Below are 24,883 nucleotides of genomic sequence, written 5' to 3' on the forward strand. Positions count from 1 at the left end.
CGGTTCCCCAGGACCTGCAGCCCAGAGCGGCTCCACTCTGTGCACAGAGAAGAAGGCGTTTGAATCGCCGCCTGCTTGTCTTGTTCCTTCCTTCCTGGAACAGGAACCGAGACACCTGACCTGGTGTCATAATGTGCCAGGACTTAAAAAAATTACTTTGCATCAGATGTGGCACGTTTAAACACCCCCGATACTTCAGGAGACAGCTAACTTCTGGGTTGAGAAAAAGATTGAAGAAATACCTGCATGTCCAGACTTGCTTGGCGGCACTTCTATCTGCAGCTGGCGGCGCGGGACCCCGGCCCGCAGCCACGTGCTCCGGATATCCGCTCTCCTTCGCCGGCTGCGCATGGTGTTACCTTTTCATTCATGGCCTCCTTTCTCAAATTGCCTTTCAACACGGAGCTTACCATTCGGAGGCCCGTAACCCCGTCAGCATTTTGCAACCCTCTAAACATACCAGCTCCATCCCGAGGCGGCGCGGAGCTGGGCGGCCTTGCGTGGAGCCGGCCGGGGCAGGGGATCTGTTGTTTTGTACCTGCCGCCGGGTCGTCAGAATGCCCGCCGTGGAAATACCCTTTGGTTCTGCGAGCAGTTAAGATGGTATCTCTGTTCAGAATCGTCATTACAGGAGAGAGAAATAATTTCAGCGAGACTATTAGCAGCACGCCCGAAACATCCTTATTAACTTTTTCTTCTTTTGTGGCCCATCTTTTATCAGGCCCTATCTGCCTTCAGCATCTGGCTCGGCTGCCAGTGCATTTTCATAATAATAATACGTTGTACTTTTCACGCGCCCTTTCATGCCTGCAGCCCAGAGCTCTCTTCAAACAGTAATTAATTAAGCGCGCAGAGCACCTTTGAGGCGGGAGCCTGTGGGGTACAAGATGTGGTTCAAGTGGTTCTCCGGGCTCGCTGCCCACGCCTGAGCCGGAGCAGAAGCCCCCCCGAGAGGCTCCCTGGCTGCAGCTTTCAGCCAAGCCCTGGATGAAAGCAGAGCTTCCCCCGAGACACCGCCCCCCCCGCCCCCGGCTTCTGTGTCAGCCCAGCTCCCTCCTCTCTCCTCCCAGCACCTCGCTGGTTCTCCTGACCCAGGACCCGCCCAGGCGAGACCGGAGCCATGCCTGCACCCACCACCGGGGTGGAGAGCCCGGGAAGCAGAGGCATCCGCTGTCCTCAGGTCCTGCCATCGCTGGTCAGGGTCAAGGGCAAACACAGCACCCGAGGGCCCAGCGGCGTCAAGGGTGGGAGCCTCTCCGGGGAGGAGTCAGACAGATGGAACACCAGCAGGTTCACGCGTTCACACTTCCAACCCGTACGGACCGAGGTCTGCTCTGAGCCCGGCTCCCAGGAGGCCACGGCCAGGAGGAGCGAGCTCTGAGCCTCGTTTCCTTTGGCCTCATCTTGTGGGGTGGAGGTGGAGCGGGCAGTGAAAGATGCCTCCCTGCAGCTAAAGATGGGGTGGCTCAGGGGAGACTGCTGTGGAGAGATAGAGCCTCCTGGGCGGGTCAGCCTCCGGGGAACCTGGGGGAGCTTCGGGCCCCGATTCGGAGAGACCGGTCAGGGATTCCAACTGGGATGTGCCCGTGTGGACACATCCACCCCCTGGAAATCTCCTGCCTGGAGATCCACTCCTGTCCCAGGAGGACAAGAAGGCACCTCCAGATGGGTCCAGGCTTCCCCCAGGCAGCCCCTGAGCCAGGTGGCACATGTGGTGACAGGTGATGGGAGGAGGGTCCAGTGGGCATCCTGCCGGACACCTGGCTTTTAGCTCCAGGACCCACGTTTTCAGTTCGCAGGATGCCAGTGTGGGGTGAGGAAAGGCGTTGGGGGGGCTGGGTTTGGTGCTTGCTCATAGCCAGTTATGTTGAGCAAGCTCCTTATTCTTTTCTCTAAGATGCTTTCTTCATTTGTGAGATGAAGACATGCACCTTTCTACGAAACAGGAACAGACTCCCCGACAAAGAGAACAGACTCGTGGTTGCCAAGGGGGGCGGGGGGAGTGGGATGGACGGGGAGTTTGGGGTTAGATGCCCACTATTCCATTTAGAATGGATAAGCCACGAGGTCCTGCCGTGGCAGCACAGGAAACTCTATCCAGTCTCTGGGGATAGACCATGATGGAAGAGCAGATGCGAAAAGGAATTACACAGATGTATGATGGCTCGCTTGGCTGTGCAGCAGAAATTGGCGCAAGATTGCAAATCACCTAGACTTTATGTTTTTTATTTTTTTATTTTTTTGTCTTTTTGCTATTTCTTTGGGCCGCTCCTGCGGCATATGGAGGTTCCCCGGCTAGGGGTTGAATCGGAGCTGTAGCCACCAGCCTACGCCAGAGCCACAGCAACGCGGGATCCGAGCCGCGTCTGCAACCTACACCACAGGTCTCGGCACCGCTGGATCGTTAACCCACTGAGCAAAGGCAGGGACCGAATCCGCAACCTCATGGTTCTTAGTCGGATTCATTAACCACTGCGCCACGACGGGAACTCCCAAATCACCTAGACTTTAATAAACAAATAAAAATAAAAATTATCTGGTGGCACAATGGTAATGTCCAAAAGTGATGAATTTTAAAGAATGCTGGCGACTAACCATCGAAAGAGAACACTACCTTTTTGTGCGATTTTTAAAAACTCCTCATTCTTGTGTGTTTGGCGCACTACCCGCTCGTCCGATAGACCAGTGAAGGCGTTGAGATAACAGCTTGTGAGATGCTTTGGAGATAGTACGTTGAAGTTTGAGTGGTCGGAAGGGCACGTTAGGGAATTATTGTTAAGATATTTATTGATTTTTCAATAGATTTTTTATGCGGGTCTCGGTATGTGCCTGCCCTGTTTAAATTCTGATTTTAATTTTAATTCATTTGCGATTTGCGTAGACACTCACCATGTTTGAGTATGAGACATCCCACACTCTCCCCCACCACAGAGCGTCATTGATTACGTCTTCCTTCCGGTTTCTGAAAGGGTCCGGACCCTTTTCAGGAAATAAGACACTTGTTTGTTTTTGTTTTTTTAGGTCCACACCCGCGGCACATGGATGTTCCCAGGCTAGGGGGCGAATCGGAGCTGCAGTTGTCAGCCTACACCACAGCCACAGCCATACACCGGATCCCAGCCACGTCTGTGACCTACACCGCAGCTCACGACAATGCCGGATCCTTAACCCACTGAGCAAGGCCAGGGATCGAACCTAGGGAGCCACTTTTAAATGCTGCTTCGTTGGGCCCGAGATTTGCCGACAGTGGAAGGGCCAGATGGTGGTGATGGTGGGGAAAACGCCGTTGTTCCCCACCTGTAGAGGTGGTTGCATTTCGATAAGGAACCAAGAGACCCAAAGCCGGGTCGAAGGTGCAGACCTCTGGAGGCACCATTTGAAAACCACACAGAGGAGGGCTTTTTGTCTGTTTGGAACTTTTGTCTTCTTTTTCCTTGGACATCGTGACCTCTGTAGTAAAACCTGCCCCTTGGATGTACAGTTAAGGTGGGTTTAGACAAATGCGTGCAGTCATTTAATGCCAGAGTCCACAACCAATATAGAAAACACTTCCGTCACCTCCCAAATGTCCTTTGCAATAAATTCCCTTTCCCCATCCCAAGACTGTGGGGCTGCTGATTGGATCTTGGTCCTTCTAGTTTATCGCATCTGAAACGTTCTGTTAAGAGCATCTGACGATATGTAGGCTTTTTCAAAATTTGAGTGTATTTGATTGACAGTGTTGTGTTAGTTCCAGCTATGCGGCAGAGTGATGGAGTCTATATGTAGATATGTATATATATATTGTTTGGGTATAGCTCCCTGTGCTCTGCAGTCGGTCCTTGTTGCGTATCTACTTTATACGTAGGGGTGTGTAGCTGCTATTTGCAAACTCCTAATGTATCCCTTCCCCACCCGCTTTCACCTTTGGAAACCGTAAGTTTGTTTTCTATGTCTGTGGGTCTCTTTCTGTTTTTTGTCAATAAGTTCACTTGTGTCATGTTTTAGATTCCACATATAAGTGACGTCATGTGGTATTTGCCTTTCTGTCTCACTTCACTTAGTATGAGAATCTCTAAGTCCATCCATGTTGCTGCAAATGCCATTATCTCATTCTTCTTATGGCTGAGTAGTATTCCATTGTGTGTATGTGTGTATGTGTGTGTGTGTGTGTGTATATATACGTAATTTTTTTTTGTCTTTTCTAGGGCCACTCCCGCGGCATATGGAGGTTCCCAGGCTAGGGGTCCAATCGGAGCTCTAGCCACCAGCCTGCACCAGAGCCACAGCAACGCAGGATCCAAGCCGCGTCTGCAACCTACACCACAGCTCACGGCAACGCCAGATCCTTCACCCACGGAGCAAGGCCAGGGACCGAACCCGAAACCTCATGGTTCCTAGTCGGGTTCGTGAACCACTGCACCACAATGGGAACTCCTCCATTGTATTTTTGTACCACATCTTCTTAGTCTTGTCCTTTGTCGATGGACGTTTAAGTTGCTTCCATGTCTTGGCAACCATCAATAGTGCTGCAATGAACATCGGGGCGCATGTATCTTTTGAAATTATGGTTTTCTCTGGATATATGTCCATATGTAGACTTTACATCTGGCTTCTGTCACTAAGCAGGATGCTTTTGTCCAGGTGGCTGCATGGGCAGAAGTAGCTTGTCTGCCTTCGTGTCTGGGTCCTATTCTGCCGTATTGTAATTCATTCATCTGCGCACCCGTGATGTATGGTTGAGTTATTTGCACTTGGGGCTTCCCTGGGTAAGGCTGATAGAACGTTCGTGTCTGGGTCTTTTTGTGAGGGCGTACTTTCATTTCTCTTGGGTGAATACCTGGAATGGGATTGCATGGTAGGTTTATGTTTAGTTTTACATATTTTTAAAAAAAGTCAACCTCTTTTCCAAAGTAGCTGTACCATTTGGCCTTCCCTCCAGAAATGTGCCCGCTCCACCTGCCAGCCAGAACCCTCCTCATCCTGTGGACTGTTGGGCTGTCTCATTGTGACGCTGCACCTTCCTAGTGACAAATGGGGTCGAGCCCTTTTTCAGCACCTTTTTGCTGCCTGTCATCCTCTCCGGTGACGTGTCTGTGCAGATCTTGTGCCCACGCTTTTCGAAGTGAGGTCATTTCGTTGAACACCGAGTTCCTTATAGAGTCTGGCTCGAGCTCTCCATCCATATGTGTTTGGCAAATGTTCTCTCTCACTTGGTGGCTTCGTTTTCATTTCCTTACTGGTCTTTCAAAGAGCGAAGGTTTTGACGCGCCCCCGTGTACATCTGTTTGTTGGTTTCGTGTTTCTTTAATGTCTCAGCAAAAATCTCTCCCCCAAATTTGTGCCATGACGAGTGCCAGTTCCCTCACTTCGTTGGCTTTATGGAGACTTAGTTTCGCATCTGCCGTTTTAATGGGACGAGACTGCTGTACTTTGCTGTCTGCTGTTGAATTTGCTTTCTGACTTGAACACGCTTTCTGTGTTTTGGCCGTGAGTCCTCCGGGAAAGTCTTGTTCCTTCTGTTCACTCTTTTTTCTGCAGTGGTCTCTGTGCTTTTTCTTATGGACTTTAGCAGAACTATCGAGAAGAGAAGGGACGGCTTGTTGGGGCCTTATTTTAATGAGGGCAACTCTGTCATTTTCTTATTAAGTAGTTACTGGTAAAATTTCAAATATTACATTTGCGAAAAGTTTTCTTTAAAAAAATGACATCCGGAATTCCCCTCGTGGCTCAGGATGGTCCACAAATCTGACTAGGAACCATGAGGTTGCAGGTTCGATCCCTGGCCTTGCTCCGTGGGTTAAGGATCTGGCCTTGCCGTGAGCTGCGGTGAAGGTTGCAGATGTGGCTCGGATCCCACGTGGCTGTGGCTCTGGAGTAGGCTGGTGGATAGAGCTCCGATTGGACCCCTAGCCTGGGAACCTCCATATGCTGCGGGAGCGGCCCAAGAAATGGCAAAAAGACAAAAAAAAAAAAAAAAGAAAATAAATAAAAAAATGAAATCCGGAATGCTTATTGAAGTTGCTCTGGGGTACATAGCCCGGTGTTCCCCTGTCGTGTCCTGGGATGATTACAGCATATGATTATGATGAGAAATACGTTGTATCTACTCACGAAATACACATCTCAAGGTGTGACAAGGACTAAGAACGCCTGTGTGTTAACACGGGACACGCGCCATGAAAAAAGAAAAACCGCGTGGTCACCTCAACAACACGGGACATGCGCCACGAAATAAAGAAAAACCGCGTGGTCACCTCAACAGATGCAGGAAACGTTTGGGCAACATTCAAGACCTGTTCATGTTTGTCACCAAGTTTTCAGCGAACGGAAGAGACCGCGCTGCCCCCATGGGATGAAGGGCACCTGTGCAGACCCCGCCGCTGACGTCACACCTGGGGTGGCGACAGGGTCCATGCTTTCTCTCGCAGATGGGGATGAGGGCGGGCGTACTTTCCCACACGTCCTGCTCAGTGTCGTCCCTAAGGTTGTAACCTGTGGAACAAAGGAAGAAAAATTAATCAAATTCACACGCACTGGGATGGAAGAAATAAAACTGTGTCGTCACACAGGACGTGGTCATCCATGTACGAAAACCAAAAGAATCGACCCCAAAAAACCCTAGAACTGATGTTTGAATGGAGACAATTATATTTCTGGATGCCAGCACTGAGCAGCTGGACAGTGAAATAAAAAATAATAGCGTTTAGAGCAGCATCGAGACTTGAGGTTACATCTTACAAATAAGTGTGACTGATTCCCTTCGCTATACACCTGGATGAACAGAAAGCTGTGAGTCAGGTGTCCTCCGAAAAAAATCGAATAAAAATAAAATCAACAAAGCAGAATAAGTGCAAGAACTGTAGGCTGAAAACAAAACACAAGAAAATATATCCCAACAACTAATGTCTCTGCACTCTCAGCCTAGAAAACTGCCAAACCTCCGCTCACCGGCACCTCACCTGCACCAATGATGCTCAGCTTCCTTCTCCCACGTTTCTGGCTCCGTGGAGCAGAGCCTGCTTGGGGCCGAGCTGAGCCAGCATCTCGGGTACCCTAGCTCCCTGGTGACGACGCCAGGGCTCCCCGCCCAGTGACTGCTGGGTGGGGCGGGCACCACCTCTGGGTCCCCAAAGAAGCAGATGTAAACTTTGCACTTGGGAAACTTTTAACAGAACAAAATAAATTCCCAGCGCCATATTTTCTTATAAAATATATGAAAAGACATCATCTCCTCGTTTACGCGAGATGTTTAAAAACTGACACTCCACCATGAGACGGGTCTCAGCGGACGCTGAGAACCAGTCCCCACCATGTGGCCACAGCTGTGCCCCGAACCGGGTGGCCTCTCCCCTGAGTGCAGACAAGCAGGTTTGCCACAGAGATCCCCGCAGCCACCGTTGCGAGTCGTTGTGTGGCGGCCCTACCACCGTGTCCTCACCAGGTGACATGGGGGGCTGGCCCAGTGGGCACGTGGTGGGACTCAGACACCTGGCTGTACATCAGTAGGGGCCACCGTAAACAAAGCTCTTTTTAAAAGTGGAATTATTTTAATGCTGTGTTCCATCTCACCCATGTATGTTATATAAAGCGTGATCATTGCAGCATACAGTTGTTATAGAATTATGGCTCAGGGGTCTGACATCCTTTTAGCCTCATGAGCCTTTGGAATCTGCATGTTCAGTGCACCCCAGCTTGCATGAGCCACCACTCGGGGTCCCTCGGCCATGGCCACTGTGTTAGGCCTGGCCTCATATCTCAAAGAACTGGGAGTTACCACTGTGGCTCAGTGGGTTAAGGACCTGCATTGCCACAAGTTGCAGCTTAGATCCCACGTTGCTGTGGCTCTGGCTGTGGTGGAGGCCGGCAGCTGAAGCTCCGATTTGACCCCCAGCCTGGGAACCTCCATGTGACCCAGGTGTGACCCTAAAAAGAAAAAGTATCTCAAAGAATTGATGTCGGTTGTGAATTTGTGGTCACAGAATAATGGCCAGACAAATGTGTCCCCATGATTGGAGGCTGGGAGGCCAGGAAACTCACGGCGCTGTCACAAAAGCCACCAAAGGGGAGAGGTTTTGAAATGATGATAAGGAGGTGAAAGACAAGGGCCGATGCCTGAAACAGAGCTGGGAGCTTATCCTGGTGTGTTTAGGGACAGTTTAAAACTGTGTCAGTCATTTACATGTTAGTGAGAGTGAAGGATCTCAGAGCCGCTCGCTGGGCTGGGCGAGAGGGAAGAGACAGGCCAACCAGAGGAGGAGGAAGGCGGAGATGCCCAGCGCCTGCCTCCTGTTCGCTCTCACTCCCTGGCAGCCGCACTGTCCCACTGCGGTGATGCGGGGGCGGCAGCACGGGTCACTGTCAGCTCCCGCACATGGAGGGAACACTGCGTGAGGCCCGTGTCACCCCAGCTGCTGCTGCGAGGGACCCACCTCGGAATCGTTCACTGATACCAAGCGTCCAGAACAGACAGCTGGGCGGTTCCCATCACTCTGCTGTTGGTGGGCGCTTACACACGTCTCAGAGGAACTGTGGGTGTCAGGTGGAACTAGGTTCCGAGGAACTTTCCAGGCCATCCAGGCCCCTGAGGGGGTAGTGCCATCCTGAACAAGGCAGGAAGCTGTGCAGAGGCCCCACATCCTCCTAGGACACCTGCAGGGCCACGGCCACTGAGCATCACCAGGGTGGCACAAGGACTCCTGGAGTCAGAAACCGAAGGGATGCACTCTTCTGCTGGCAGCTGTCACCTGGAGACTCCCAAACTTGTCCCCAGGGATGGGCCAGACTCTGGTCTGGACCACCCAGCTGCCCAGCCCAGGACTCTGGCACAGTTTTCGCCATGGCACATTCAACGTGTGCAGAGCACTCACGGTGCCAATGCACCCCACCAGCCTTTCTCAAGGTGCCCCCAGCACAGCAACAGGCACCATCTCTCCGGTGCTCATGACAGAGACCTGGGAATCCGCCTGGACACCTGCTCTCCCCTCCCCGCAAAGGGCTCAGTCTCCAGGTCCCGTGGGTCTGCCCAGACCCTCTGTCCCCTTGCCCTGACCCTGCCCAGACCCTCTGCCCCCTTGCTCTGACCCTAACTGGCTCCCACCACAAGACCCCCATCCTGGGTCAGCCCCCTCCAATCACTCTGCCACCTTTTGTCTGGAGGGGGCTTTCAGAGCCCTGCCTTCTGCTGATGCAACACTCATTCAGGGCTCGACGCAGCCTCCCGACCTTGTTCCCTCAGGCTCCGCGGGAATGCGTCCCATCCTTGGACTCTGCTCCTTGGTCCTATTTCTCGAAAAACGTATTCGACTTCTCGCACCAGAACCTTTCTGTCCGAGTGCTTGGCTCCTTTGAGCCCCTTGCCCGCCGCCCCTGCGGACACGCCCTCGTTTCCTCCCACCTCCGAGCCCTCTGTGGCCGACCGACCGAAGCCCCTCCGCTCGCCTGGACTGGGTGAGCTCCCCGACCCCGTACAGGTCTTCCTTCCCGCGGGGTTCCCTCCGATGAGCCCTTCGTAAGCTGAAGATAAAGTCAGAAATGCACTGGATGCGTCTAACCCGCCAGCATCACAGCTCAGCCCTGCCCACCTTAAGGTACTCAGAGCGCTCACAGCAAACCCCCCCCCCCGTGTGTGTGTGTGTGCGTGTGCGTGTGCGTGTGTGTGCGTGCGTGTGCGTGTGTGTGTGTGTGCGTGTGCGCGCGCGCATGCGCATATGCAGAATCAGCCAACACCAAGTCCGTTCTGTAACAGTCGCGTATCTCAGGTAATTTTCACCGGAGGGAAACACACCATCGCGTGCGGGTGCCACAATTTCCCTGGCGATCGCCGGGCGGACTGGGAGCTGAGTTTTGCTGCCTCTGCCCAGCGTCACGAGTGGCTCTCGGACTCTTCATTTCACCGCCTGGGAAAAGGTGGGAAGTCACAGTTCCAAGTACAGCTTCTACCAAATGCCTGTGGCTTTGGGTCTGTCATAAAGTCGAAAAATCCTAAGACGAGCCATTGTAGTCGGGGACATCTTTCTAGATAACCCTTCACATTCTCATTGTCTGCATTCAGGTGACCACGGGCTGGGGTCTGTGTCCTCCCAAGGCCACGAGCACCAGGAGGGCCGGACCGGTGTCGCTTCCCCATCCCCGTGCCCGCCCTGTGACCGGTGCTTGAGAAGGGCCAGGAGATGGTTGCCATTTATTTGACTGGGGGACGTTTTCCTGACACAGGAGAGAGGTGAGGCTTGAGCTGGGACCGGGGGCGGGGGGACAGGCGGGGGCGCCGCTGTGGGGGAGGGGTGGTCAACCAGGGTGGCTGGGGGGCCTGGCGGTGATGGGGCCTCCAGACAGCCAACCCTGTGCCCGTGAATTCAAGGATTGCGGAGAGGAGAGGCGATTTTGTCTGCAGTCGCCGTAAAGGGTCTTGAAAGGCAAGAGAGAAATTGGGTCATCTCGTGTTAGAAGATGAATCTGAAGAATTTTGAGGAGGGGGCTTTGCTTTTAAAAGTAGAATCCGGCTTTGAGATCTGTCCGCACGTTTTCAAAAGGCGCCGGCGAGGTCCTTGTCGTCCAGCTCAGGGTCAGCTCGCGGGGACCTGGCGGGCCGGCCTTCCCACCCACCCTGGAAGCAGCTCATTGCCATAGAAACATAATGTGTTCCCAGTAAGTCCACATAACCCAGGGAACCCGCCGGCCAAATAATTCAAAAAAATCTAAGTTCACGTTTCTCTCAGTGTTGGTATAAGAGGCATTGAACGTTGTTTTCATTGAGAGCAAGGAGGCAGATACTGTACAAGGGACTGTGCCCTTTCTTCTCTTGAAATTAAGAACTTAGCCCTTTAAACATGTTTTTAAAAATTAAATGTAGTTGCTTTACGATTTTAATTTCTGCGGTCCAGCTCAGTGATTCAGTTAAATAGATGTGTACAGATATGTACAGAGACACGCATTCCTTTTTATTTATTTATTTATTTCATTTTATTTTATTTTTTTGTCTTTTTGCCATTTTCTTGGGCCGCTCCTGCAGCATATGGAGGTTCCCAGGCTAGGGGTCCAATCCGAGCTGTAGCCGCCGGCCGACACGAGAGCCACAGCAATGCGGGATCCGAGCCACGTCTGCGACCTACACCACAGCTCACAGCAATGCCGGATCCTTCACCCACGGAGCAAGGCCAGGGATCGAACCTGCAACCTCATGGTTCCTCGTCAGATTTGTTAACCACTGCACCACGACGGGAACTCCCTTATTTATTTATTTATTTATTTATTTATTTATTTTTTATGGATGTTCCCGAGCCAGGGATCGAGCCACAGCCACCATGGAAGCAAGGCCGGGTAGCCATGCTGCGAGCCACACGGGAAGTCCACATTCCTTTTCCGTGATGGTTCATCTCAGGATAAAGGAGGGCAAGAGGAGGGTCTGGGATTGAGAAAACCCCATCCAGGGACCCTCCAACCGGAGGGCATGAGGCGGGCTTTGTGCGTCGGCAGCTTTGCTCGCGGTGTGGGCCGGGGAAAACCATTGCCTTGCTGTCATCGCGCTGCTGCTCAGGGCCGCCCCTTCCCAGGCTGGGGACGTGTCCCTCGCACAGTCGTATCAAAACATCATGCCTCGTGGATGTCTCGGCGCCAGCATCCTGGGCGGCTCGCCCGACCCCCAGCCCGCAAATGCCCCTGGGTTTGACGCGCGTGTGCAGCCACACGTCCTGTGGTTATTTTTGCTGTCGCTGTGGTCACCTTCCTGTTTGTTATATCCCAGCGAGTCTCCTTCATTGAAGAGCGTGAAAAACGTAAGAGGTGAGTTCGGGGAAAAAACCATATGAAAACCCCAGCTCTACCAACAATAGAATTATTTGTTCTTGGCATCTTCGGCCAAGAAGACGCCAGGAACAATTCGCACTCTTGCTGATTATTGGAGACACTTCCTAACAGCTGACTCAGCCCACAGCATTTTTCCCATGGGGTTTCGTAGTCCCGAAAACTGTGTGGGGACTGCAGCGTTTGGTTGAGGGCAGCCCTCCCCGACTCCAGAGGGCTTTTCTCCGCAGCTGTTCTGCACCTCGATGGGCCCCTGGGCGGCTCCGACACCCATCAACGTGCCTTTAACTGTTTCTTCAGTTTGCTTTTTACTTTTGAGTCAAACCTGAAGCAGGAGCACGTGAAAAGGAGTCTGTCTAAAGTGCTATCCTTGCAAAGGTGGCTGAAGGGATCGCGTGCAAAAGCCGTGTGTGTTTTCCTTTTCGTCTGAAAGGCGTGGGTGGATCCGGGGGTGGGGGGCGCAGTGACGTGTGGACCTCCCCACCCCAACTAATGTTCTTCTCTAGTCCAGGGAGGCCCCAAATCTTTCTCTGGCTTTTGTTTTGCTGAAGGAGGTTCGGGGCTTATGTGAAAATTGGCCCCTAAGTCTAAACCGGTCTCTGAGCCTGCGAGAGCGAGTCGGCCTCCGGGCTTTGCTGTGATTGTTGCTCTTGTAATCCCAAGATGTCGAATGCTTTTCTTAATGCAGACGCAGGCTGGGAGATGGACCTTTGTACAAACTAAGTGCCCTGCTAAGCTTCTGAGTGTTTTCACAAGACTCCTCAGGGAATGCGGATCTATAGCAGCCCGAGCCGCTCTGGGTTTTGTGGGACTTTGGTTTTGTCAAGCCTGCTCTCCGGCCGTGGGAGCCTGCAGGCTGGTTTTGGGGGATTATCTCACAATAGAATGGACTCAGTACCAGTGATCCCTCAGAACAGCATCCTTGTTGCAAATCAGGACACAGCCGTTAGGAAGGGTGACGTGTGCTAATAGGGACATTTCAGTGGATGCGAACCCCTGTCTGGACTTGTTTTCTGCATGGGACAACAGCCCATGCGGCCAATATGATGTTGGGGATACAGATGGTAGCCTGTCCCGAACAATCACGGCACCAACAGAGGAGCCCGGAATCCGTCTTTCAAAGAAGCTACTTGGAGTGCCAGCTTTGGGAGCAGATGTTTTGCTTGGGATAGCAGCACGGCCTTGGGCATAAATATGGTGATGGTATCCATGGGTGTCTATTGGCCTCTGCTGGTGTCTGATGGTGTCTGCTGGTATCTGTTGACATCTGTTGGTGTCTGTTCCTGTCTGATGGCATCTGTTGGTATTTGTTGGTGTCTTGTGGCATCTGTTGATGTTTGATGGTACCTCGTGGTGTCTGGTGGTATCTGTTGGTATCCGATGTTATCTCTTGGTATCTGGTGGTGACTGTTGGTATCTGATGGTGTCTCACTATGTCTGTGGATGTCTGTTGGTATCTGGTGGTATCTGTTGATGTCTGATGTTATCAGCTGTTGTCTGGTGGTATCTGTTGGTGTCTGATGATATTTCTTGGTATCTAGTGGTGTCCGTTGGTAGCTGATGTTTATCTGTTAGTATCTGTTGGTGTCTAATGGTGCCTTGATAGTATCTGTTGATGTCTGATGGTGTCTGTTGGTGTCTCATGGTGTCTGTTGGTATCTGGTGGTGACTATTGCTGTCTGATGGTATCTGCTGGTGTCTATTGATATTTGATGATATCTGTTGGTATCTGATGATGTCTGATGCTATCTGCTGATGTCTGATGGTATCCGCTGTTGTCTGATGGTATCTACTGGTATCTGTTGGTGTCTAATGGTATCTGTTGGTATATGATGATATCTTATGGTATTTGCTGTTGTCTGATGGTATCCTATGGTATCCTATGGTATCTGCTGTTGTCTGATGGCATCTGCTGGTATTGGTTGGTGTCTGGTTGTATCTGTAGGTGTCTAATATCTGTTGGTATCTGATTGTATCTGTTGGTATCTATTGGTATTTGATGGTGTCTGATGATATATGTGGTTGCCCCGTGGTATCTGTTGATGTCCCATGATGTCTGGTGGTATCTGTTTATGTCTGATGGTGTCTGTTGGTATCCATTGGTATCTAATCATATCTGTTTTTGTCTGATAGTGTCTGTTGGTAAGGAGCCCATGGGCTGACTGGGAGTAGGACATGCAATATTGTGTGTGAGTGTGCGGGGGTGCTGGGATTATGGACACCTCTGTGGAAGGTGTCTGGGGCCACCCTTCTTCTGGACTTTGCTGCTTCATACCTCTATGTCAGTAGACAAGAGATACCTGATTTGATTGACAGTTAGATGGGGAGAGTTTGTAGCTGCTGTAGGAATGGAAGGGGCAGCACTGGTGAGTTACCCACCAAACCAGCGGATCTGGGTTCAAATGCTGCTCTGCTACATTTGGTTACTTGAACTTGGAAAAAAAAACAACCATAAACACTTATTGAACACCTACTTTGTGTAAACTGCTTTTTTTATCTGCTGGGAGAAACAAAGATCAGAAATCAAAGCCCCGCTCCCCCGACCCCAGGCAAAACATGGAGAAGGGGGTGGATGACACGGCTTGTGAACCACAGCTCTGATGACGGTGCGTGGTATCATTGTAGGACTATCAATTGCACACGCACGGGGTAGAGGGAGCCTTTACACAATCAAGGCTGCAAAGCATTTGGGGAGCAGAGAAAGGGAATGGCTGCTTCTTCCAAGGGGGCTGTGGAAGGCTTTTCGGAGGAGATTCCGTGACTTGGACCTTAAGAAGAGAAGGGTGACATGTGGGAAGTACTTGCTTGCCCGAGTGTAGTGGTGCTGGGAGCTCACTTCCATCCTCTAGAACAGAGGTCCTGGCCTCACAGCTTTCAGACTTCACGGCAGCTCATATTTCTACATAGAAAAGACCCAACATTTTCTGGTATAAGGGCATCTGGAGAATTCTACTCCTGATAAGACTTCAGGAATATTTGGGGCTAAAGCAAATACTACTTTGTGTCAGCAAACCTAAGATCGTGAAGAATTTGTTCCTGAAGATAAAGGCTTCCTTTGAGTTAGCAGCCCTGTCCCTTGGCCGGCGATGGCGATTCCACAGCACCTTTGGCATAAGGCATCCGTTTCAGAGAGTGGGTTCATCCCTCAAATAATCTGTTGGAAATATTCACCATATACACTCTATTTCAAAATTTAAAATAATACACAATCACACACACTTTTGAAATTTTTAACTTAAAGATACAGTAACTTGCTTTATACCGCTGGCCATTTAGACGCTCATTTCTGAGAGATCACCCCCCAAAAAAAACCCTGTAGATAAAACACGATTAGAGTTCCCACTGTGGTGCAGAGGATTAAGAATCCTCCTGCAGCAGCTCGGGTCGCTGTGGAGACGCAGGTTCAATCCGTGGCCCAGTGCAGTGGGTTAAGGACCCGGCGTCACTGCTGCTGTGGCGTAGGTCACTGCTGCAGCTTGGATTCAGTTCCTGGCCCAGGAGCTTCCGTGTGCTGCAGGTTTGGTGAAGAGAAAGGAAGGGAGGGAGGGAGCGAGGAAGGACGAAGCCCTTCCAAGTTCTTAAGATGCCGAGATGTTCTGGTTCGTCCACGCAGAGTCTCTGAATGTGGGCCCAGCCCCCACCCCACCTCCCAAATTACACGGCTCATCAAGCACACAGATTTGCACGTTTTGGTCTCCGGCTGAGGAGCTGTCTGCTTGCGGGACGTAAATTATTCCAGCGCTTTTGTCACTCAAGGCCCTAAGGACTGTAATCAGGTGTGAAGGGCTTCACAAGCACGACATTCAAGGGCCACTAATTAGAACCGTATCATCCGCAGTCTTCTTACTACTCGTGATCAAATATACGATCGAATCAAGGCTCCAAAGGTCGTTTTGTGTCATCAAAGAGAAACGTTCATAAATTCGTCGGGGGAGGGGGAGCCTATCTCAGTTTCGTTGCAAAGACCTGCCTCCCTCCTCTCTGGCGGTGGGTGAGGGCCACTGGCCACGTGCCGGACGTTGGGTGGTTGGCTCTACGCACGTTGCAGTTAGGCACTGCGACATCCGACCAGGTCGCTCTCTGCATCCTGTTTCACAGATGAGCAATCCGAGGCTCGGGCAGAGGAGGGCATTTACTCCGGGGGCACATGGGGTCCGAGGGTCTTCCCCGCACGCCCCAGCCCCTCATCGGGCGGACCTCTCCTGCGGGTTTTCCTGGCATTCCTCTTAGGGCGTGACCTCCTGCGGAAGCCCTCGTGGACCCTTGATGAGAACGTAGACGCTTGCTCACTCCTTTTCTTCCTGTTTCATTTTTAAGGCTGGAGGCGGGTGGTTCTCGGAGTGCGTCTCTGATGAGACCTTTGAAGATCTACGCTCTCAGCAGCCGCAGACGTGAAATAGGGTTGTCGTGACTGTAGTTCCCATGCCGTGCGTTGCAGCCCAGGGCTTGCTGATTGTACATCTGGAAGCTTGTACCTTCCCCCGTCTCACCCCCACCACCCCCTGCCTCTGGGAGCCCCGATTTGTTCTCTGTGCTTGTGAGTTCTTTTTCGGTTGGTTTTGTTTCGATTCCACATGAAGCGAGGTCCTCCGGCGTTTGTCTACCCCTGTCTGGTTGATTTCACCGAGCACAGTGCCCTCAAGGTCCAGCCGCATTGCTGCCAATGGCAGGATGCACAGTGATCAGCCTGGCACCGTGAGTACAGGCTCCTCGGGTCCTGCATAACCCGGAAGAATGCAAAGGAGTCTAGTGGCCAAAGGGCTGGAGGAAGGATGCTTCAGAGCCCTGCCGGTGTGGACACTGCACCTGTGTGGGCGGGAGGGGCCTGTCCTGCCCAACCCCGCACCCACCCTGAGCGCTGGCCTCACTCCCGTGCTTCATTCAGAGGAACAGGCCTCTCCCGGCTAAGCCAGGGCACCGCACCTGAGTCCAAATCCAGGTTCGCCCCCACGTGTCATTCGGCCCTTTGGCTTTAGAGGCGCTGGAGTCGGGGATGCTGAAGCCACACGCTCTGGTCCCAGCCACCAACCTGCCCCCTCTCCCTCCTACTACCCTTGCCCGCCTGCCCTCTGGCTTCCCAGGATGTGCCCGCAGCACCCCTGCAGCCCGCCCCGCGAGCAGGGCGTCCCTGGGCGCCAGGCGGCTAATTCCCTCGGATTTTGTCTTTTCAGCTGGATCCCAGGAAACGTCAGGCAAGAGAGCAACGTTGTCATTAAACAGAAAACCTCCCTCCCTTTAGGAGACAATACTGGGGGTTTTCGCTTTAAGCAGGTACTTTGTTTCTGACACTTTTAAAGGGTCTTCGAGATCAAAGATTTCCCTCCACACCTGTTCCAACATTATTTTCTATGGCCATTGACCCATTCTTTGAGATTTCTATTTGACGCAGGTGCTTTTTCTTTTCACTTAGATGATAGCATTAACCTGAACAAAACCGGAGTACATGCATTCATGTGGGAACATCCACGCACACACGGACCCACGGGGCGCAGGGCCGGGGACCAAGCTTCGCTCCCCGAGTCCTGGGCGGTAAATCCCCGCCGGCACCACGCTGAGCCCCAAACGCTCCTTTGATGGTCTTTTATTAACAGGAAAATGAATGACTGAGGGATTAACGCCAAAAAAGGGAAACAAATATATTAAGAAATGTCTGTTTCACGTGAAACACGCATCTGGACATTGGTCAGCGCCCCTGCTTGCGCTTCCTTTTGCCTGTAGTCAAAGAGAAGAGCCAACTTTTGGCATCTGGAGGCTCTTTGAGAGCCTTTGATGAAAGAAAACGCAAATAGCTTAGTCACCTCGAACATGAAACCCGCCACCACGATGGTCCACCATCCTGGTGTCTACATGCAGGCAGGGAGTTGCGGTGAATCGGAAGAGAAGAGGAACTCACAGCTTCACGCCGTATTTGGAGGGGAGGTTGGAGGGGCTTCTTGAGATGCTAGACCCTGGAAGGTCGGAGTGGGGAGGCTGTGCTGTGGCCCTTACTCCTGAGCTCTCGGCTGGCTGCCAGGCTGGTGTGGCAGCCCAGCTACAGGACACCCCCGGCGGCCTCAGCCCTTTCCCTCTAGGACCCGCGGCCCCTGCTTCTCCTTCCTGTGCCCTGTTACGAACCTGGGGTTGTCCCAATTTTGATGGGTTTGTTGAAAACGTCTTCCCACCTGTGCTCTGGCGTTTCTTGGTTGAAGAACTCTCTTACCTCCTCTGTCCATCTCTCTCTCCTCTCTCTCCTCCTCTCTCACCATCTTTCTCTCTCTCCATCTCTCTCTCTCCATTTCTCTCTCTCTCCATCTCTTGCTCCATCTCTCTCCATCTCTCTCTCCTCCATCTCTCTCTCCTCTTCTCTCCTTCTCTCTCTCCTCCTCCCAAACCCCTGCTACCTCTTAGTAATTCCATCATTTTTAAATTTTTTCCATCCTTTTCCCAGCTTTATTGAGATCTAATTTATATATAACACTGTGTATATTTTATGGTTCTTTTTTCTCCCTGTTTTATTGAGATACCATCGCCATTGAGCCCTGTGTAAGTTTAAGGTGTACAGTACAATGATTTGATATATGTATGATATATTATAGATACACCAGGAAATGAGTGTCACCGTAAGTTTGGTAACCATCCGTCGGAATACTTCCTGCTCCTGTCATGTGTTTCCTGGGGCCCAGGGACCACGTCCGCCCTGTGGACCCTCGGCGTTTTCTGTAAACACGGAGCTCCCCCTCTAGCAGGGACGCCTCTGTCATCTCCATCCACAAAGTGACCCGAGGACCTGGGGAGACAGGATGGGGCATCACAAAACCCCGCCCCAAGCAACGAGCCTTGGGGGCCACTCAGATTTCGATACCTTTGTCGTAGCCGAAGACAGTGAACACGGAACACAGAATCAATCCCCTTACTTGCGTAACCACCTCCCGAGTCGTTTCCGTCATACTGTCCATCAACTGCCAGCCCAGCAGCTGGGCTGTCGGCCCCTTGTACAGGTGTCGGTCTCTGGTTGGTCAATGGCAATGTCCCTGGGACCGAAGGAGGGCTGGCGCAGGGACGCGGCCAGGCCTGACTCCTGGGACCTGCTCCTCACACAGGTCCAGGCTCACGTGGCCACGAGGGAACCCTGACGTGGCCGTGGGGCTTTGCTCTTTCCAAGTATAGTCATGTACCAGCTGATGGCACAACCTGAGCTTGGTGGTATTCTTGGTGTGGGCACCTCCACTCTTAAGAGTCGTATTTGGCTGATGCTGGCACAGAGAGGTTGAGGGTGTTGCCTGGGGTCACACAGCTCACTGATGGCCCGCCCGGGCCCTGGCCCCCCACCCCGCGTCTCTTCCACAAGGCCACTCTGCCCGTGAGAGGACCTCGTGCTTCTTCCAGGGGTCTTTCGACAGCCCCGCTTTCTGGACACTGGCCGATCAGGCTATGAAATGGAGAGCATGTTTCCTTGTGACCCTCAGTCACAGACCCTGTCCCCTGCCCTGTAGCCGAAACCCCCAGAGAGAATTACAGCCCGGCCACAAGGGCCTCGCCATCCGAGCTTGGATGGGACATTGTCTAAATTGCGCTGTTACAGCAGCAGTGAGCCGTGGGGAGTGGGTGTTTAAATATGACGGTGAGTATTGAACGAGACCGTTTGCCTATGTGTCAGAATTCAGCCTCGCTGTGACAGCGGGACGCAGCAAAGGACAGGTGCTTGGGGTTCTCGTGGCAGGGCTGGCGGCTGAGGATGGGTTTCAACCCCCCCCCGCCCGTCCCCAAACACCAGCACTGCTGTGGTGCTTCTGTCCCGCTCAAAGCCAGAGGGAGGTGGCCTTTCTGCCCACAGCTGTGCCAAACTGCCCATCTCAGCCGGGCTTGCTGTGCAGTTTGCCATTCCATTCGGCCGATGGGAGAAGGGACAGCACAGTTTCTTGGAAAAAGCGGTGGATCAAGTTGCTCTGGCCTTTGCCAGCGCACAGCATGCTCAGAAGAGAACGTTGCCATGTATCCATGAGTTTTGAGGGGTCAGATCCCTGCTCCCTCCCTTGAAGCCGAGGTCTTGGCGGCCGGGGCCACCGCTGATGCCTAGAGATGGTCCTTTGACCCCGTGGGATTCCTGGGGGGGACCCATGCAAGCTGTCCGCCCTGCCGCTGGTTTTGGTCCTATGGGATGTTACATTCAGACCCTTTAGATAAATAGATTTTTCTCCTTTGCTGCCAGAAAACGTTAAAGTTCCTCTGCCAAAGTCAGCACAGCCTCATCAGTGAGCAAACGCGGAGGGCGGTCTGGGTGCAGAAGGTGGAGGAGTGACGTTCGGGGGTTGATGGACCAAGTGTGACAACAGCCGCTCACGTTGGGGATGCTTGTCTCTGCAGAGCTCCGTCCTCAAGTCCCCGGTTCTCCGTCAGCTCTGGGCTAAGGCTTGCTGTGGGCAGAGTGTGTTTCAGACGCACCTCTTTATCCTCCGGCATACACGCCGAGGGAAGCCGGGGGTCCCCAGCTTGCTGAGGGGGCAGCGCTCTGGGGGCTCGGGGGCCTCAGGCTCCGTCCTGGACCTGCCCCCACAGAACTGACTCGCTAGGGGAGCAGCGGACAGGGACCCTGAGAGGCCGCGGGGCCCCTGCACCTGCTCTGGCCTCTCCATCCCCTCTCCCTCCGTCCTTCCACGCTCTGCAGAGGTGCTGGGAGGGGCCCCAAAGGGGTGACACCCCCACCAAGAAGGAAGCACATTTTCCACTCTTTTCCATGTCATTTCCCATCAGCGAGTGGACGAGGGCGAGCTCCGGGCCAGCCTGAGCCCGTCTCCATCCCCCGCCGTCGTGGGGAGTCTGCAGCCTCCCCCAGCCGGGGCCTGGTCCAGCCTCCACCTCGGCTCCACTTCTCAAGCTCATCCTCCCTGGGGGACTTTGGGCCCAGCGCGGACTCAGGAATGAGCGGGTTGCTTCTCGAAAGGGCAGGAGACAGGAGAACAAAGGGTAACCCGCCAGGGGAGCGTCGAGGCGCTGGGAAGGGGCCGGGTCCAGCTGGCTCTCGTGGCCTCGATAACCACTCCTGATTTCGCAGGCCTGACAGATAATCAAGGGCTCATTATGCCGCGTGTCAGGCAGAGAGTAAGATTTTCAGAGGGCGGCTGCTTAAAAAACAATCTGTCACCCGGCCTGCCCGGGCGTCAGGCCTGCCCACCTTGGCGACCGGCTGCTGATTTGGAAATAAATTATGCTGATTGCTCCTGTCGCGAGGGAGCCCATCATCAGTCCCCTCGGATCCATCCCGCCGCCCTGCCGCCCTCCCAGCCCGGCTCCAAGGAGCCGCCCTCCTCCTCGGGGCGGAGGGTGTTAGCATCCTCCCAGCCTCATCCTCCGGGGGCCTTGGTGGGGGGGGGGCGGTGTCTGCTGACCCCGGGGGACCAAGGCGGACTCCGCCCCGGAAGTCTTCCCTCGTGCCCGTGGTCACCCCGAGTCTGCCCTTCTCTGAGGTTCACGGGGATGTGCCCACGCACTCTGGATGGGCAGCTCCGGCTGCCGGGCCGGCCAGGCCAAGGCTGATTTTCGCTTTCTGTTGGTGCTCTTGCCGCTCCCGGAACTTTCTCCACCAGTCGTTCGGAGATGGAGACTCCGATCCCAGCTCCCCCCCCCCCCCCGCCTCTCTCTTCCTCCAGGCCTGGTGTCTGCGTTACGAGTGAAGAAGTGACGTTTCAGGGAGTGGAGGGTCTCCCCCTGTCTGGGAAGTCTCAGCTCGGTGGCGGGTAAACACTTGGCTTTATACGGTTGAGACCCTGGATGAGAGGCGGCTTCGGATCTGGGGTTGCTGAATAGGGTTGTTCCATTTAGAGAAAAGGGTGAGATGAAATAAGAGACCCAGGAACGCGCCGAGAAATGGAACATTCTAAATGCACGTGCATGAGGGATTCTTCAGAAGGGGCCGACTGACGCCTGTGTGTGTAGGATTGTGTGGGTGTGGGTGCTGCTTTCCGCCTCTCTCTGCCGTTGGGACTCACAGCTTTTGTCCCATGCCCAGGGTGATTCGTGACCACTGAGCAAGTACCTGCCTAACTAGATTAATGAAAATAAATAACAGGGCCTCGCAAGGGGTTGGCGCTGCTCTTATCCTGTTGTCGGTTAGAAGGGCTGCTGATTTTGTGTACGTTCAGATTCCAAATCTGATGGCTTGTCCCGATTTTCCTGAGGAAATGGAGGCACGTGGGACCCGGCTGGTTTCCCACATCTCTGTGCAGAATGCACCTTCCCTGGGGACCTTGTGGGAACCGTACTCCTGAACCTCCTGGGGGTCGTGAGCTGGGCCGCGATGTCCCCTCACTGTTCCCAGGTGAGTCCTGAGCCAACGGGGGACATGTGGGTCCTTCCGTGGAGGCCTTCCTGTACCTCTGGCCGTCTCCGTCTCTGCGGTGTGGCGCTCCAGCTGCTCACCAAGCCCTCCCCTGCTGTTCCCGTGAGCCCCACCCGAAGGCTGGAAGAACTGCACGGATGGGAGACAGCACCACTCTTGGAAAAAAGCCACCCCATGGCTCAGCAGGTTAAGGATCCAGAGCGGTCACTGGGGTGTCGCCGGTCATTGCTGCATGCCGTGGGCGCAGCCAGAAAAAGCACCGGTCGTATAATCGACAGTGTCCAGACTGTGTGAAGTAGATCTTGCCTTTCAAACCCCATGTCCTCCAGGGTTGCTGAGCCCTCTGGCTGGGTCAGTTCTGCGTCCCCTGAGGCGACGAGGCCCAGGGCTGAGGGCTGCCTCTCCCCCTGGCACCACCAAGTCACTGCTGCTCCCCGGGGCTCAACACGTGTCCGCCAGATGCTTCCAGTGGGACCCTGAGCAAACAGGCGAACACCTGCCTGCCTGTCCTCGCGGGGTCTGATCAGCTGCTGCCTCTCTCTGTAGTTTCTCCTCCGTGTCTCATCTCCCACCTGATAGGTCCCTCGAGGGTGGGGTCCGGTCTCCTCAGTCACCTTGGACTTCAGGGTCCTGTCTACGGATCCAGAGTGCCAGCAGCGACCGAAGCCACGCGTGTGCCTGGCCCGCAGACCTGGGAGAGGCCAGCCCTCCCTCCCCTTCTCACTGAGCCACGACGGGAACTCCTGTCCTTGTGTTTAATAGCGTGGCTCTGAGGTTGGGCACTTGCTCTTAAAAACTGTCTGTGAGGGGAGTTCCCATCGTGGCACAGTGGTTAACGAATCTGACTAGGAACCATGAGGTTGTGGGTTCAATCCCTGGGCTTGCTCAGTGGGTTAAGGATCTGGCGTTGCTGTGGCTGTGGTGTAGGCCGGCAGCTACAGCTCCGATTGGATCCCTAACCTTGGAACCTCCACTCGCTGCTGGTGCAGCCCTAGAAAAGGCAAAAAGATTAAAAAAAAAAAATCTGTGAGGCCTGTGGTACTGAATTGGAATTGGCGCTGTTAGTATAAACTCATCGTTTTAGCATGCCTGGGTGTATAACTAGCCAGCTGGCCAGGGGAATAGCCGTGTCGGTATCTGCATTTGCATTTATCAAAATGTTTAAAATTTTATTTGTATTGCCTTTTGAAAGAGAAATTTCACAGAGAAATTGAGGGGAAGATGCAGAGATTCCCACACCCCCACCCACCCCCAGCCCGGACCCCGCATGGGCACAGCCTCCCTCACCAGCCACTTCCCGCCAGGCGGTCCCTGTGTTCTGTTTGCTGAACCAACATCGGCGACATTGAGCACCTGGTCACCCAGCGTTCGCATCAAGGTGCCCCCCTCCCTCAGGGCACCTTCCATGGGTTTAGACATGAGCATGTGATGGCGTGTGTCTGCCACGCTGGCACCGTGGGCCGTATCTTCACGGCCTGAAAACTCCTGTGCTGGCTGGTCACCCCTCCCCCCTCCCAAGCCTGGCAACCACTGATTTTTTTTTTTTTTTTCCCCGTCTCCATAGTTTTGCCTTCTCCAGAATTTCAAAGGGCTGGCATCATCCAGTGTGTAGCCTTTTCAGATGGGCCTCTGTCACTTAGCAACATGCATTTACGGCTCCTCCAGCTCTTTTCACAGCTTGAGAGCTGACTTCCTTTTAGTGCTGAATAATATTCCAGTGTCTGGATACACCAGACCTGGCTCCTCCACCCACCCTGAGAAGAGCATGTGGGTTCCTTCCAGGTTTTGGCAATTAGGAATAAAGCAGCTACAAACACCCGTGTGCTGGTTGGTTTTTTTTTTGGGGGGGGGCATAATTTTTCAGCGTTTTTTGGTGAATAACAGGGAGCACGGTTGCTGGATGTATGTTTGGTGCAAGTACGTTTCCTTTTTGTGAGAAACCACGGACCCGTCGACCGAGCACCTGCCCCATTCTGCGCCCCGCCAGCCGGGACGCGAGTTCCGGTTGCTCCACGTGCCCTCGCCAGTGTCTGGTGTCGTCTGTGCTCAGGATCTGGCCAGGCTCGTCCCGCGGGGGGGTTCTCTCTGACCACTTTCTCTCATGTGCACCCAATGATCCGTAGTTACCTGGAACCTTGGCGAGGACCCTCCACCCGTCTTTGGAGCTCTTTTTTTTGGGGGGTCCTCTCCTGGCCAGGACTCCAGCCCTCTCGGCTTCTCCAGACCCCAGCTCTGATTCCTCCGTTCAGGGAGCTGCCCAGGTTCCTTCTTCCTGTGCACAGCCCAGAGCTTTCTGGATGCAGTAAGCGGGGCAGCCACAGGGGTCACCTCATTTGTTTTTCTTCTCAAAGCGTCACTGCTTTTCACTGTCTGAGGTCCAGTGTCTTTGTCCAGTGTCCTCGCCGTTTCATGCAGAAGGGTGACCTGTCCTTGTTATTCCATCCTGACCGGAAGCAGAAGATTTATAACTGATTTTGGTAGACTTCATTGCTGTCTTACAAGATAAACTACAGTGATGGGTTGGGGTTTTTCTGATCTTCTCACACTGGTGCTAACTGTGTATAAAAGGAAATAGACCTGGAACAGGGGCAAGGAACCTCAGGTGAGTGTGGCCTGGGCGTGGCCAACCTCCCATCCCTGAAAGGGGAGCAGGAAGCGGAGGATCTCAGGCCCTTGCCAGCTCTCGCTTCTGTGACATTATTTGGAGAATTTTGCCCAGATTATGTACAAGCAAGCATTTCCTAGTACTTACTGAGAGTTAGCATAATGCTAAGTGCGACATGTTAC

This window comes from Sus scrofa, chromosome 18 (genome assembly GCF_000003025.6).
Source record: "Sus scrofa isolate TJ Tabasco breed Duroc chromosome 18, Sscrofa11.1, whole genome shotgun sequence".
NCBI classification, from domain to species: Eukaryota; Metazoa; Chordata; class Mammalia; order Artiodactyla; family Suidae; genus Sus; species Sus scrofa.